The sequence below is a fragment of the Pan paniscus genome, chromosome 2 (assembly GCF_029289425.2).
Source record: "Pan paniscus chromosome 2, NHGRI_mPanPan1-v2.0_pri, whole genome shotgun sequence".
NCBI lineage: Eukaryota > Metazoa > Chordata > Mammalia > Primates > Hominidae > Pan > Pan paniscus.
Window position 1 is genome coordinate 112,695,192 of NC_085926.1, and position 16,586 is coordinate 112,711,777.

Consider the following 16,586-nt stretch of genomic DNA (forward strand, 5'->3'; position numbering starts at 1 on the left):
TATATGATAGATAACTAGGCATTACTAGGTTATAAGATGATTAAGAATTAATCAGTCTGTACTAGTATACCATATGAAGTGCAAATCCCTTGTTTCATTTTCTCTTCATTTCCCCTCGATGTTGGACTTCTTACTTATGTTTTTATATCGTATGCTTATATTGATTTTATTATAGTCAAATACATTAATTTGGGGTGTTAGGACAATTTCATTTTCTTCAGAAGAAAAGGAAAAGTGAGTAGCAGCAATGCAGATGGGTCTCAATTGACGCATGAGCTCATCTGTTTTTTACAACTCCAAGTGTGGTAATTCCCCGTAGAATTAAAATTTCCTAACACAGAAATTAAAATTTTCCTAGCTGAAAATGCCGGCTTTTTACATATCCCAAAACTGAACACATGAAGATTAAACTCCAAAAGTAAGGCAAGATCTACAGAACTATCCCAGCCCTAATTCTGCCGAGATATTTATTATAAGACAAACTGAGACAGCCCCCTGTGGTCTCCTTAAGGTCCTGATGGCCCCCTCAAAGCATCATCTAGCTTTAAGAGAACACCAAAATAGTAATTGGTCTTTGGGCACAGAATAGCCATTGGAATCTGGATTAGAGTCTGAAAAACACTGCATTTTCCAAAGAGATTACAATGCCAGGCTTTGAACATTGAAGGGTGATATCTTCTTTCTAAGTATCTCTGGTCAGTGTCAGTAACTAGACCTACTTTTGAGGCTCCATTTCTTTTATGTCTTTTAAATTTAATGATAAAAAAGAAATATCTAAATTTATAATATACACGAAACAGTGAAATTAGGAGAAAAAATTCTATTTGATGTGTCTATTTTTTTAAGCTCCCATGACTAAAAAGATCAACAGTTACCTACATTTGTAATATTTATGCCTCCCAGACTCAGTGTAATGAGTTTCATCTCTGATCGAATTTTTATAACTGACTTTCACTTACCTGTGAAATAGGTAATAGGAAGCCTTGGTAGGTGCTTTCCCCAAAGAATCAGATGCAAAAGTTAGACCTACTGCAAACAATACAGAGGAAAAAAATGTCACTCTAATATACTACTACTATATCCGTCTGCTTTTTGCAGGAAAGGAAAGCTATCATCCTAGACAGAAATACTGAAATAAGTGAAGTACAGACAAGTGATTAATCAAAATCTGAAAATCATAGTCTTCAGCTTTTTCTTCCATGAAACCATGGTGTGTCCTCTTAACTTTGGCCAAGTGCCCAGCTAAGAGAATTCTTCCATGAGATGAACATGTTTCAGGGCAAAACCTTATTCTAACTGATGGTTTTAAAAGCCCAACTCTACATTCTGCTCAAGGCTTTGGTTACGTAGGTAAGCCAAAACACAGGAGACATGACTTCCTCCATTAAACTGGCTGAAGCCCAGGTTACACTAATTCAGCCTAAATAGAAAACCTCTGCTTTTCAATCCCTTTGTTCTCTTGGATGTCACAGCTTCCTGCTCTATTCGCTTCCTTTTATAGTCTTCTCTCACCAAGCATTTCAGGGAAAAAAAAAAAAAAAGCTAAATAAAGATCACAGCCTGTTCCATTGTGTCCCCTTCTTCTTCATCATCTTCTTTTCCATTTGTGCAATGTTGTGGCACCTATTAACTACCAATGTTTTCAGAATGACATTATACAAGGTGCAGGCTGTACCACTGTGCCCTAAAAATATCAACAACTGCATTAGTCTCACAATAATTAATGGCAGGCATTATGCAAATGACAACTTTTTCGCTGCAAAATAATGACATTTCTTCATTTTGAGCAGAGTTATGCAAAACAATGAATTTAGGATGATAAATCACACAGGAGAATTAAGAAAGCCATAACGTTCCTGCCCAGGCAGGCAGAAAGATAGACAGACCAACAATTTAGAAGACATTGTTTGTTCTCACACCACTATAAAAAATCATAGCCAGTCGGCCATTAATGTGTGTAGGTTTTTTTCCTTCTCCCCTTTAGGCAACAATGCATAAGGGGATGCTAAATTCTAGCAATTGGATCATTACAAGTCACAAGCAAATTTTTCTTTATTAACCTTAATAAGTCATTCACTCAGAGACTATAGTCATCAAGCAAATAAAAAGTATCACATGCCATTCTGCTACACATTAACTAATTCCTTATGCAAACATCACAACATATAGCAATTACTGCCGCTCAAAAAAACAAAGTCATTTTCAATTTATTTTATTGCTTTTATACTTGGCCATTTCCTGTAGCCCATTATCGTTTCTTTCCCTAACAACCCGAGGTGGAATGAAGAAGAATTTCGGTAGCAATGAGCCCCTTCCTCTAGCCACCTTTGTCATACCTTTTTCCCCTCCGGGAGGCTTTTAAGGAAGGTTAGGGATAAGGTATGTGCACGCTCCTTCACAGGAAATGTGCATCAAGCTCAGAGAAATGGTATATTCAGCTCCTATTCTTGCAGCAAAGAGAGTGTGGGGTAGGCAGAAAGACCCAAGTCTGTCTCCCACATTTGCTACAATAACACTGACAGCTTTCCTTTATTCAGTAAAACAAGGTAAAAGTGCAGGCTTAGACCTGTCCCTAACAGGTGAACATTAAAGTCAATATATGCAACGTTGACCTGAGAGATATAGTAATGGTTAATGAGAATTATGAGGTTACTTCGTCTTGCTTCACTCAGCACATAACTTGTCCCTTCCAGAACGCTGAATGAAGAGCAATAATAAATACTGGACACTACCCCCCAACATGCACAGTATTAAATAAGATCTTTGTGTGTGTGTGTTTTTAATTCTATAACATCCTTTATCCAAGACTCCCAGGATGTGAAACAAATGCTAAACAAACCTTACACATTGCTAACAGATTCTTTTAGCCCATTTTACAGACTGACAAATGGATTCTGAGCAACTAGAGGCTTTACACAAAGTTGGACTGGAACAGGTCAGACTATCTTTCCAATGTTCTAACCTCTGAGGCCCGTGGCCTCTTATAATCATGAGCATTCTTTCCTGCTGATAAACAATTATGCTGTAAACAGCCTGTACATGTCCCTTTTCACACAACAGGATGATAATCTCTCTCCGTTCTCCTAAATCCACAATCCATTCCCCCCTTTTTAAGGTAGAACATTTCCGAAATACACACGGGAAAAGCTCCGTTTTCAGTTTCTCCTCCTGAAGGTAATAACATTTTGCAGTTCTCCTTAAATAAAATCCAGCCCATGCTGGATCAATAAGAATGATGCCCATTTCCCTAATGGCAGCCGATTGCCATTTGCTATTCAAATCAGACTAGATAAATTACAGTACATGCCAGGGAACAGGCCAGTGAATTAAGACAGGCCTCCAGAGGACCAGCGATATTATTAATCTTTTAAGACACTATCATATTTCTTCTTGACAGTGTGCGTAGACTCACAGACACACTGCACCCAGATTGAAATATCAGCTGCTGAAAAAAATCAATAGTGTTAGAAACACAATAATTTTTGGTCTGCAGGGTCTACACTAAGCAACACTTGTACCCCTCCTGTGCCATCTCTTCTCCCACTTCCCCTTTGCCATATTTGCCTCCTACCTTTTTGCTCTTCCCTTTTCATTCTCTGGTTTTAAAAGCTTGTAAGTCCAAATGACAAGATATTATGAGAAGGTTTCCACTGCTAACACTGGCCATTGTGGTTACAGCGTTGATTTTTCATGGGTTGTTTGAAATGCAATTTTACTAGTCTGGCAAAATGTTTTGGCGTGGGATTGTTTTTCCTATGAACTTAATATAGATTTTCAACCCTTATGCACTTGGTCCTGTATTATGAAGAAATGAAAATATTTAAAGGGGTGGCCATACCTGAAAGTTCTGAGGAAAGTGGAATGCACAGAAGGGAAAATAATGGAAACCTGGCCCAGAAATGAAAAAAAGTGGGGGGTATTCATTGAAGATCCAGGAGAATAAACAAAACAAAACAAAACAAAACAAAACAAAAGTCTACAGGGGAGGTGTATGTAGAGCAGAACATGGTAGGAAGAATATTCTACTTAGATTCTGAAAACCTGAAGTTGACCTCTGTCTCTGCTGCCTGCACACTGTGTGGTTTTGCCAGTTACTTACCCTTGCAGAGCCTTGGTTTCCTTTTCCATTAAAACAAAACAATCTAACCACCTACCTCATAGCATTCTTGTGAGGGCTAACTAACAAGATGTGTGTGTTTTCTAAATAATAAAATTGTGAATGATATAAACTTATTTCTACTAGAGAGAGGTTTATGAAATGTGTCTGCTTTTTTCCTTTTTCATAGATACAGAATACCATAAAGGAACTTTAGACGTTATCAATAAATAAGCAAACTGATAGCCACAGAAAGGTTATTGAGGTTCACGTTACCAGTAGCTAGTAGAACTTTAAGTAGACCAAGATCTGTTGAATCTGAGCCACTCCCTTTTACATTTTACCAGATGGATTTTACCTTTTCCATGTCTCTTTCTACTAGAGATTTGAGGCTTTGATTCTTGTCCATGTTGCTTTTCCACTGGGGAGGCAGATAAACAAAATGCCACATAAGAAAACAAAAACAGAAACAAAACCTACCATGTTTGTGTATATTTATATGCTATTCTTTTGATCCCAAGACTCCCTCCAGTTCACCCCCCATTTTGATTCTTCCTTTCATAACAAAATGTATTAGAAAAATTGTCCATATTAGTTATTACCGTATCTTCACTTTCTATTCTTTTCTTAATCTATTCCAATCAGGCTTTTATCCTTTCCACTCTACCATATCTACTGTTGCCAAATGCAATGGTCACATTTTAATTTTCATCTGACTCAACTTCTTGGCAACAATTTAACACGGATAACTGCTTCTTTTCCTCCTCGAAACTGTAATATCTTTTGGGATACCCCTCTTTTCAACTTTCTCTACTATCTTACAGGGCACTTAAGCCTATTTAAGTCTCATCAGATTTGAAATCTGTTACTAGTAATTCATTCTTATTTCTGAATTGGGATAAACACAGTATATTTGGAAAAACAATGGACTGTCAGATGTTTTGATGCTCTGATTTTATGACTTTGATATATAAAAAAGAGTAGAAAATCTTATTCTTGGTTTGGCTCGAAGCTTTTTTACTCCACATATCTCACGGCAAAATTTATGAACTACTTTTGAAAATTCATAAGTGATCATTTACCTAGATCCACTTAATTGCTCCACCCAGTTTCTTCAAACACTTGTTCTTTGAGGTCTACGTGGCAAGAAGTAAATACGAAAACCATTTCCAAGTGAACTAAAGTAACCTGAATATGTTTTCTGTGTTAGGTTGTTCCCCCTACCCACAGCAAAAGCATGAAGACTTCCTTTAAGAATACACGATATATTCTAAGTCTACCAGTACTCCATCTTCTGATGTCAGATGGAGTTAAAGTTCACTTTCATCTCAAGAGAAAAAACAGTCATTCCTGACTTACAAACATGAGTGGAGGGAAGTACCTGAACACAGGGATTGCTTTCCTCACATCTGGCTCTAAGATACAACCACGCTGTAACATATAAAAAGGTCACTGACACGAGAAAATATCGCAAGATATTAAGAGGATAATCAAAGCCAAAATATATCCAAACCCACTTTTGGAGAGAATCCCAATAACTTCTTTTGAATGTGATAATAAAAATAATATGAATAAAGATCATTTTCTTAAGAAAAAAAAGGAACGTTTCTATCACTTGCCTGCCACTTGCCACCTAGGAGTAGACTCTGGCTCCCTTTTCCGCTTAAATTCTTCCACAGAGTCAGCTTGCCAGACTCTTAACCAAGGTTTTTCTTTTATCTAGACTATAACAAATATTCCATTTTGGGTCATGAGAACATAGTAGCAAAATTCCCAGAGTTAATACTTTAATTATATACATATGTATTTATTATTTTGTATGTGTGTGAGCTGTTCCACTAAGTTAAACTTTAACCATATTAATCCAGGAAAAAAATCCCTGATTATCAACTAACAATTTTGTAAACAGTTATCTCACAGGTTAAATATTAACTCGAAAAATTTAACTCAAAACTCCACACAAGCAGAAGGAGCCAAAAGGCCAGGAAGAAGAAGTAAAGATTAGCTGCTTTAGGAGGAACACAGCCAGGAAAGTGAGCATTTTGGTAGCTGGATAATGTGTAGGAAGTCCAGGGGGTTGTGCAGGGGGGGAAATAGAAGCAAGAAGGGAGCCTGGAGGACACCTGCTGCTTATCATAATATCAAAACATAAAACAATGAGGTGAGACCTCATGGAAAAGAAAATTCATGGAGATATGAATCCATTGATAATGGCCACAGGAATTCAGGTGCAATAAAGGTTTGAGCCTCAATAATATGGACATAGCTAAAAGATCCAACACAAGGCTGGCTGGAGCGGACTGCCTGCCTGCCACTGAATATCATGAGGAACATTCTGGGGTCCCTCTTCCACTAGAAATAATGGGATGAAGGCTGCTCTGCCTGTCCTGTTTCTGTTTCCTAACAATAAAACAAAACTGAAGTGTCTCCCTCCAGTATTGGGTTATTAGGGGCACCGATTGCAAGTTCTAAGCCTTTATCTAACTGTCCATCAATTCTCTCCCTGATTAACAGAACCACATCACGTAAGAAAAAGTTGGAACCAGCAGTAGACTAAGTCAGAAGGCTTTTCTGTACCGGAATTGCTGAACTACAAATATTGTTCTCTGGTTAGGATTTTGACTAAAAAATGTCAAGAAAATCCACATGGCCAGAGAATTCGCACAATCTCGATATCTGAGGTGCAGGGTAAAGTTGATTTATTTTAATGCTGTTTTAGGAAGGTTAGAAACTGTTAAGATTCTTCCTGTCAGTATGTCAAATATCAGATCAGTCCTGCTTGCTGATTTTTAAAGAAGTCATTAAAAAAATCTTCCCAGTGAGTAGCTTTCAAGGAAGACTCCCATTTGCCCTGCAGATCTAAAGAGATAATGAGGCCAAATAATGCAAGTTTCTCAAGAGAGGTGTAGGATTGAATGAAAAAAGGGAAGATATAGAAATGTAGGAGCAATAATTCTTACATATATAATATATATAATGTATATATGTATATATTGTGTATAATATGTATATATTGTTTATTTTCAAGAAATATGATATAGCTTATCATATATTACTTTTGATATTTTTCTTATATCTAGTACATGAATACATGCTTATTGGAAAAGTACAAGTACAAGGTGTAGTCTCTATTATCTAAATATATTATTTAAATATATATCTAAATATGTTATCTAAATATAGACGACACCTCGTACGTGTAAAGCATTTTGCAGTTTATAAAATATTTTTGCATAAAATATCTTTTGCTTTCCTGACAACCACAAAAAGTAAAAAGGGTGGGTTCTATAATTTCTGTTCTATAGACATGCAAGTATTACTCTACCATTGACGTAACTGGTGCAGAATAAACCTGAACAGAGGAAATAGAATCCATTAGCAGCCTGGTTATCCATATCCACATGTCAAGTAAGAAAGCAGCATGATGACTGTGGAAATGTAAAGGCATTATAAGAGTGATTTTTGGAGAGGATTAAGGAGGGAGACATCAAAATAATTCAAAAGGAAGTTTAGAAAATCAGTAGAAATTAAGGGCTAAATTTGGAGTAACTTTTTTGGAAAAAAAGTGTTTAGAGCAAGGAAAGAAACTTCCAATTCAGACCATGTATTCAGTTGGCATATACTAATTGTATATCTATGTTTGATTTTCCTTGATAGATGCTATTGGGTAAATAATGATGTGTATGGAGACACTGACCTGTGCCTGACATATTTAATATCTATTTGTTGGGATAATGCCCAGAAGGAATTATTATGCAATAAAATTCAGATATTCAGAATAGGGGTTTAGAGAGAAAATCATCACTGATATGTAGGCTGACAAAGGAAAGCTTCAGTATGATGAACAAATCTAGTTATACTTTGAAAAACATGTAAGATTTGGGAGGTGATAAGACATTTCAAGTTGTGTGAAGGGCATGAGAGAAAGCATGGAAGCAGAAAATTGAGATATGTATTTGGGAGCAGCAAATAAACAAGTTAGTTGGAATTATAATAGGAAACAATGCTGGAAAGATGGGTTGAGTGTGGAATGCGAAAGGGGGTCCTTGAATAATGGGCTGAGTAGTCCACTTTATTCTGTGAACACAAGAGGTCTATTAAAGGCTTGTAAAGTAGGACACTGGCATGGTCACAGTGACATTCTAGTATAAATGATTGGGAATGGTGGACAGAAAAAACTGAAACAGGGAGAGCATAAAGGTAATGAGAGAGAAAGAGAGAGAGTGCGAGCTTGTGAGAGCAAGAGAATGAGAAGTGATCCACTGCAACAACCCAGGTACTATGTGATAAATATCTGACTTCGGTAGTGTCAGCAGAAATGTACAGGAAATAACATGTTCTAGAGACATTGTGGAGGAAAAAATAACAATATTTACTAAAGTTCTACTCTGTGCCAGGCACCGAACTATGTGCTTTATGTAGATTAACCCATTAACCTGCATGCTAACCCTAAGAGGTAAGTAACTTTATTGTTTCCATTTTACAGATAAGGATTAAGCAACTTTTTCAAGGTTATGCAGTTAGTAAGTGGTGAAGCCTGGATTCAAACCCAGGTAATCTGACTCCAGAGCCTGTTCTCCTAACCCCCACACTTACTGTTTTTCCTAGGTACAAGGGATCTTTTGGTGGATTATATATGACAAGATTTGATATAATTTGATGACTGACTACATATGAGCAATAAATTCGTGAGATTCTTGGGATTCTCAATTCTGAGACTTTTGGGTTATATTATGAATAAAAAGAAGGAAATAAAGAAGATCTTCTTGACTTCACATTGTACATTTGTTCCTAATGGTCCAATTGCTTTTTGGACTTAAAGTATCAATTTACAATAAAAGCCACAGAAGCAACTGAACCACCAAACCGGAAAGCTCTTTGAAAATGATTCTTCTTTCTAGTTTCACTAATGTATATCTGGAGTGTAGCACAGTTCTTCGCATATAGGGGATGCCCAACAATAACATGATGAATGAGTCAACTGGAGAAGTATTAATTGTAATAAGTGAGAATAAGGGAGTGGAGGGTGGAAAAGTCAAAAGAGTATGACCCAGAGTCAGACAAATATTGGTTCATATCCTGGCTCAGGGCCCTTTCTAACTACATGACATACGGAAAGTTACTTTAAATATTTTGTGTAATATGGGGTAATAATTCATAGGAAAGCTAGCTACCTTACTGGATTCAGTGTTTTTATATAAAGGCAATGGGTGTATGCAAACCTAGTAAGGAATGCTCCCAAAGGCTGTTACCTCTGACAGAAGAAAATCTGCAACCTGTTTCTCTTTGTTTAACTTACAAAACCACATGAAGACCTAAGAAAAAAAATCTGCCAAATAAATTCCAGTTACAAAAGGAAAATAAATTATTTTGAAAGCAAAAACTATAATTTCAACTGAAGAAGAGATTCTAATTGCAGGGAGATAGATCAGTTGAATGGTTTAACTTGGACTTGAGAAATCAGTAGCAGCCAGTGGGATACATATTAAAGAAAAAAACAAGTTTAATTACCCTTAAGATTTTATACAGCTTGGCTCTTCCCTCCCACACCTAGTCTGCTTCCATCAGGTCAGCCTCCTTTTCAATCACACTCTCTTCCATCCTTTTCTCAGTTGCTGTCATGACAAGCCAATGGGAGAATGACATACAGATGAAAACAAGGTTTGAGTAATTACTGCACTGTGGCTGGTTGTTGTTTGGGCATCATTTTATTTCTTCCAATCAAACAGGTCCTTGGACTTCACAGCTCTGTTTCAGGTGGGGGTGATGCTGATTATATTACGACATTATAGCAAAGACAGGCAGATCAGATGAAGTGAATTTCACTCAGTAATTAAACTGCAATTTCTTTCGTCTAAAGTCCAGGGCAGGATTAATCGAAACGTAGCTCTTTATCATTCCGATTAATGCTGGGATTTGAAGAGTGAGCTCTGATTTGATAGCTAGCCCTGAATCTGGCTGACTGGTGTCCCCAAATCTGTCTAACTTGCAAAAATAATATCAGATCAAGATACATTTGCAAGGTTATACCCTTCCCTTTTATTTTACTTTTTTTTTGATAAGGAAATGCAAATAGATTCAAATATGCTGCCATTTCCACTACCTTGTTTTCTATTACAAAAATGTCTGTGAAAAAAATCAGGTCCTTCCAAACCCCACAGCATTTTACAAATGGTTTTCCATAATTCCACTTAACACCATGCTCTAATGGCTTCTAATTTTGTGACTTTTCATTATCTGAGACTCAATATGAATATTTGGATGGCCCAAGCGACAGCTTTTCAGAGGCTCAAAGGTTCTACTTTTATTTTAAAGGACTCATTCTGGGACTTATATAGAGATTTTGTTTCATTCAATCACTCTTGTAATGCATATGATATCACCAAATTCTTTAACAAGTATGAGTTGGATCACTGATTCTCAATCCTGGGTGTCCATAGAAGCACCTGTGAAGCTCTGTAAAAAATCAGCCTCCAGCCTCCACTCCAGGCCACACTCACAGATCAGAATCTCTAGGATTTAGACACAAGATTTTATATATTCTTGAACTCCGTAAGTGATTTGAATGTGCAGCTAGAGTTGAGGACCACTGAGTCAGCCACACACTGTATTAGCTGTATTTGCAAAATATTTATTAAAACAAGCCATTGTTCAGAGAAATTAGCCTCACATTATTGTGGGAGATCTCTCAATAAAATAATAAAAAGCTTATTCCAGTAGCCTTTGCATAGAAAAAGATATACTTGGGTTTCTTTCTTTCTTTTTTTTTTTTTTTTAGACGGAGTCTCACTCTTTTGCCCAGGCAGGACTGCAGTGGCGCTATCTCGGCTCACTGCAAGCTCCGCCTCCCGGGTTCACGCCATTCTCCTTCCTCAGCCTCCCGAGTAGCTGGGACTACAGGCGCCCACCACCGAGCCCGGCTAATTTTTTTTTTGTATTTTTAGTAGAGACGGGGTTTCACCGTGTTAGCCAGGATGGTCTCGATCTCCTGACCTCATGATCCGCCCACCTCGGCCTCCCAAAGTGCTGGGATTACAGGTGTGAGCCACCGCTCGGCCTCCCAAAGATATACTTGGGTTTCTTAAGGGAAGTAGAAGAAAAGGAAGACTGTAAAAACAGACAGGTAAGTGTTGATGGGGCTTCCATTGTTCTCTCTGATAACATTAAAGGTGATGGTTTACTGATTGAGCTCATCACATGGTAACACTATAGCTACCAACCATATAATTTAAGATGACGGTTGACTAACATCATAGAATCTCAGAGTTTGGACATAAACTTGGAATTAGCTGTCATCTATTTTAACCCCTTCTCTATTCAGCTGCCTTTTTAGAAAGAGAGGCAGAATTTAGAAGACTTTATTTCAAATTCTGTTTTCAGTTCTGTTTCAGAGTTTAAGAATACACGTTCTAGGGTCAAACTGAATTCAACTACTAGTTGGGTGGCCTTAGATATTTACTTCTCTAAGCCTTAATTATCCCTTCTTTAAAATGCGGCCCAGAATATGTATCTCAAAGAGCTATTTAGGTTTTATATTAATTAATTTAGATAATTAACTAGAATGCCTGGCACACAAAAGTATCAGAACTCAATAAATTAAGTCTATTGAAGGAAATTGCAATAGTCACTTTTAAGGTTGTCACTGAGACTCTATGCTTAACAACTATCAGTTTGGTGACTCACAGATCAGTTTTCTGGAAGATTTGATTCTCCAAAGAAAAAGAGAGTGAGTCCAAATAGGAATGGCTTTCACATTTAATTGAGCCATAAAATAAAATACATTTTATTAAATAAATTTTATAAAATACAATTTTATTTTAATGATCACCTGGAAATGATCATTAAAAATGCAAATTTCTGGGCTCCAATCCCAGAGATTCTGATTCAGTTTGTAGGAGTGGAGTCTAGGAACCATCCAGGTGATTCTGACTCAGGGTCAAGGGTCTTCACTTTAATAAAGACAGTTATAAAGGAATATAAATTAGCCAAGCATTTGTCCCCCAAATAACTACAGTGTGGCTTGACCTGGAAGAGACCATGCTTTCTATTCCTTAAGTCAGAATTCAGTTAGATGAGTTTAAACCATGTGCAAATACAAAATGTTTATAGAGTATATTTATGCACACAGAGTTAAAAAATCTATTTCTCTTCAATTAAATATGCCTTCTCAACAATTATCATTTAGCCACTAACATTATCTTCATCTCTTTTCATCACTACTGGGTACATGTAAGTATACAGGCAAGGGTCAGATTTGCTATCGACTCATCCATTTTCTTCTTACAAAATAATAAACAGGTTTTATAAAAATTGGTAAATTCCTTGAATAAACAAAAGCAGCTATTTCCTCCTTTAAATGCATTGTAGAATAAAGTATTTTCAAAACGCATTAATCGAAATTGATAATGCAAGTCAATATATAATTGTGAGTTGAATATTTTAAATGCAATTGATTACTTCGCTAAAATGAATATACTCAACTTACACATGGAGACTGTTCTGGATCTAAGGAGAAATTTAAACATTTTCATTCCCAATCAGCGAAATCCCAGAAATGTGTTTAGAGTTTCTAATACAATATGCCAACAAATGTGCATTAACTCTCTATATTCTAAAAGTTATTGTGTAACAAATAACAGGAGAATTATGGTCTCTAATTGCAGTTGAACATAAAATTGAGCTGGGGAGAAAATAAGGCATCAACATGAGAAAAGTTTTTCAGCATTATACAACAGTATAGGCTAGTGGCCAAGTGTAAGGCTGAAGGAGAATCTTTTTAGTACATACTGTGTGAGGCAGGGTAAGCTACCGAAGATCTGCAAAAGCCAGGCACAGTAACTCACTGAGGGGGTTGTGGTGACCACAGTGGGTACTGAACAAATGTAACCTATTATTTATTATAATAGTTGACAGTTTATTTTAGTAACACAAGATATATCACCGATAAGACTATGTAACCGGTAAGACGTGAATGGTACAGGCACTGAGAGTTACAGGAAGCCAAAACTGAGAGAATGCTGGCATGACTGGTAAGGGTTTTGTGAGGAAGAGGCATTTGAATGGATAATGCAGGAGAGAGAGGATTTGGCTAGACAGAGGAACAAAGATCATTTTAGACAAGGTGGGGTGTTTTGATATGAATCGCAGGTCAAAGTTAAAAAGTGTTTAACGACTGTTAAAAAAACAGTTTAGGATGAAGCCATAAAGATAAATTTGAAGTAGAACAACAGAGGGTTCTGGATTCCAAAAATCACTTGTAGTTTCTGGTAGAATTTGTAATTGTCAAAATATTTTCTCAGTGGAATTCAATATCTCTTTAGATCAGTGGTTCTCAAATTTTAGTATGCATCCGAATTACCTGAAGTGCTTGTTCAAATACAAATTGCTGTGTTCCACCTCAAAGTTTCTTATTCAGTAGGGGAAAGTGAGGCCTAAGAATCTGCATTTCTAACATATTCCTAGGTAATGCTAATGCTGCTGGTCACTTGGAGAACCACTGCTTTAGAAGACAGTGAGACAGGCCGGGCGCAGTGGCTCACGCCTGTAATCCCAGCACTTTGGGAGGCCAAGGTGGCAGATCACGAGGTCAGGAAATCATGATCATCCTGGCTAACATGGTGAAACCCCGTCTCTACTAAAAATACAAAAAATTAGCCAGGCATGGTGGCAGGCACCTGTAGTCCCAGCTGCTCAGGAGGCTGAGGCAGGATAATTGCTTGAACCTGGGAGGCAGAGGTTATAGTGAGCCGAGATTGTGCCACTGCACTCCAGCCTGGGCAACAGAGAGAGACTCCATCACAAAAAAAAAAAAAAAAAAAAAAAAAAAAAAAAAAAAAAAAGTCAGTGAGATAAGAGAAGAGTTGGATGAAGAGTTTCATGGATAAGAAAGAGTTGGACGACTATTTCCTAAAGTCGTCATATAATGGAATAGCCCTCTTTATTTCCTATAAAATTTCACCCTCCCTTTCATACCAACACATAGAGAAACCTACATGAAGATTACCTAGGGATCAAAATTCTTCTTTGGCTTTCTAATCCCTCTATTGGGTTCAGGTCCTTAACTGTGGGAATGAAGAGGCCCATGATCAAAAGGAGCCCAGGCCCACCAACCTGGAAACTTGAAGACAACTTAATCACTATTAAGGATATTCAAGAATTCAAAATAACAGACCCAAGAGACTAAAGAAAGAAGGTGGAATTTTTATTCCAAAAAGCCTCTGTCAGTTTTGTGTTGAACATTTTGTACTTGGGCTACACTTAACTGCCTGCCCCTTAATCCACAAACTAATATCATCTCACCTTGGTTCACCTTTTTCTTTTCTTCAAAAGGCAGTCAGAAGCAAGCAGGGGCAATGAGACCTTTCTACCTAGGCATGGGCCACTGTTTAAGCATCTCCACCTCCTGCTTCAAAATCTTTCTCCAAAACAAACTTCCACTATGTGGTAACTATACTGTAAGAAATCATTTAAAAGGCAGAAAGAGGAAATGAAATGCTCTGAGAGACTATTTTCTCATGCATAACTTCGAGGGCAGTATCTCACAAGTCAGTACTTTATTTTTGATGGCAGACAAAAAAAATGTTGTGTTTGAAGATTCATGTAGAAATCTTTGTGAAAAAAGGTCAAAACTGGATTTAAAATGTTCAAAACTCCAAAAATCTCTAAAGAACAGGAGCTTGTTTATTTCCTAGCAATTTATCTTTCCTTAAAATAAGAAGCTATATAATTACAAAGTATAATTAATAATAATAACAATAATTACCACAAATACCACAGAAATAATGATAGTAAGCACCATGGGCCCAGATCCCCATAGTTACAAAGGATAAGAATTTGTCTCAGTATATTTGAGAACAGACAGCAGCCCAATAATACAGAAAAAAAAATTGGAAAGGAAATAATCTTTCTTGTGCTCCCTGGAAAATACCACAGAAAAATAGACAATCAAATTTAATACCTGTTGTTAAATATCTTCATTGTACAGATTAGGTCAGGCAATTTAAATAGACAACAACATGAGGCCTCTAATGTCTCTTAGGAAACAGTTTCAATGTAAATTCCTAGGAGGTCCCAATTCAATTTCTAGTTAAGCATCCCCATCCACTCGTAACACTCATAAGAAGGAGAAATGCATTTGTATGGTGTTTTACAGTTTATAAATTATTCTCACAAACGTGTTATTTGATTGTCTCAAAAATCCTGTGGGGTAGGTAAGTAGAGAAAGTATTAATAGTATACCCATTAGAAGGTGAAAGAATTAAGGATCAGAGAAAAAAGACATAAATTAATCTTTATTAAATATCCACATTGGGTCAAACTGTGCAGACCTGGAAAGAAGCCCAAATAGAGTTTTACATAACATGGATAGGCTTGGAGAATTTGTTAACTGCCCAAAGTAAAAAAATGGAAGAGCTAGAACTTGAATGCAGATAATGCAGCTCAAGATGTCATGGTCTTTCCATCAGACCATAGACTAAACTCTCAGTTGTAACCATCGTCTAGTTACAGTAACTGCCCCTCTCAAGAGGAGGCTATTTCATTGCCAAGAAATAAAACCGTGAATAGTGGTCAGGTTTTCTGTTTTTAGTTAGACTGAAAGAAAGCACATACTCCTTGAGAAGACGTGCATCTTTTTAACATGACTTAGTCTGTCAAGAGAATAAGAGAGAGAATGTGTTATTTCATTCATGTAGAATACTGACTTTTAAAAGTCACTCAATTTCTCTAATGATCAGTGATGTTGAGCTTTTTCTCTTAGGTTTGTTGGCTGCATGTATGTCTTCTTTTGAGAAGTGTCTTTTCATGTCCTCAGGGGAGGGCAGTGTGGGGGCAGAGAGAATCAAGAAAAATAGATAATGCATGCGGAGCTTAATACCTAGGTGACAGGTTGATAGGTGCAGCAAACCACCATGGCACATGTTTACCTCTGTAACAAACCTGCACATCCTGCACATGTGCCCCAGAACTTAAAATTAAAAAAATAAAAAATAAAAAAACTGACTCCAGCTACCCATGGACACAAGAGACAACACGGTCCCATTTGTCACCAAAATAGACAACACAGTCCCATTTTTCACTAACATACTCTTTGCAAGAAAGATAAACTAAAAGACTATCCAACATTAACAGCTAGATTCTGGCATAGTGTCAGCTTAAACTATTAGTTTCTAAATAAGTGGCAATACATATGCATAGTAAAATAGAGAATAACAGCAATGGATGTATTAACAAAATGCATTTTCCATTAATTGTTATGAATTAAAAAGTCTTGAAGCTATAGATCGAGACTTTGAAACTTCTGGAACAAATTAACCTATCTCTTTTTATTTTTACTTTATGCATGCATTTACTTGTGTAGTTGGTGTTGCTATGTTTTCTTAAATTTGTTTTTAAGATAATTATATTCTCCCTCTACTTTTATACATATATCTTCTGAGGCATTTAAAGGTTTGACAAAGCAGTGTCTTCCCACAAGAGACAGAGGTTTCAC

The 16,586-nt window shown here is 36.8% G+C and overlaps 1 protein-coding gene across 43 annotated transcripts in view; it reads right to left on the reverse strand.

The window, feature by feature from the left end:
- ZBTB20 (zinc finger and BTB domain containing 20) overlaps positions 1–16,586 on the reverse strand; it is an 830,234-nt gene that overhangs the window by 396,034 nt on the left and 417,614 nt on the right. For 5 of the 43 annotated variants that reach the window (XM_055110297.2, XM_055110296.2, XM_063602514.1 and 2 more), the window contains one exon: positions 960–1,029. The exons of the other annotated variants lie outside the window; for them this stretch is intronic. The gene's annotated coding sequence lies outside the window, so the exon portion shown is untranslated. The remainder of the gene's footprint in view (positions 1–959; positions 1,030–16,586) is intronic. 43 annotated transcript variants of the gene reach the window in all.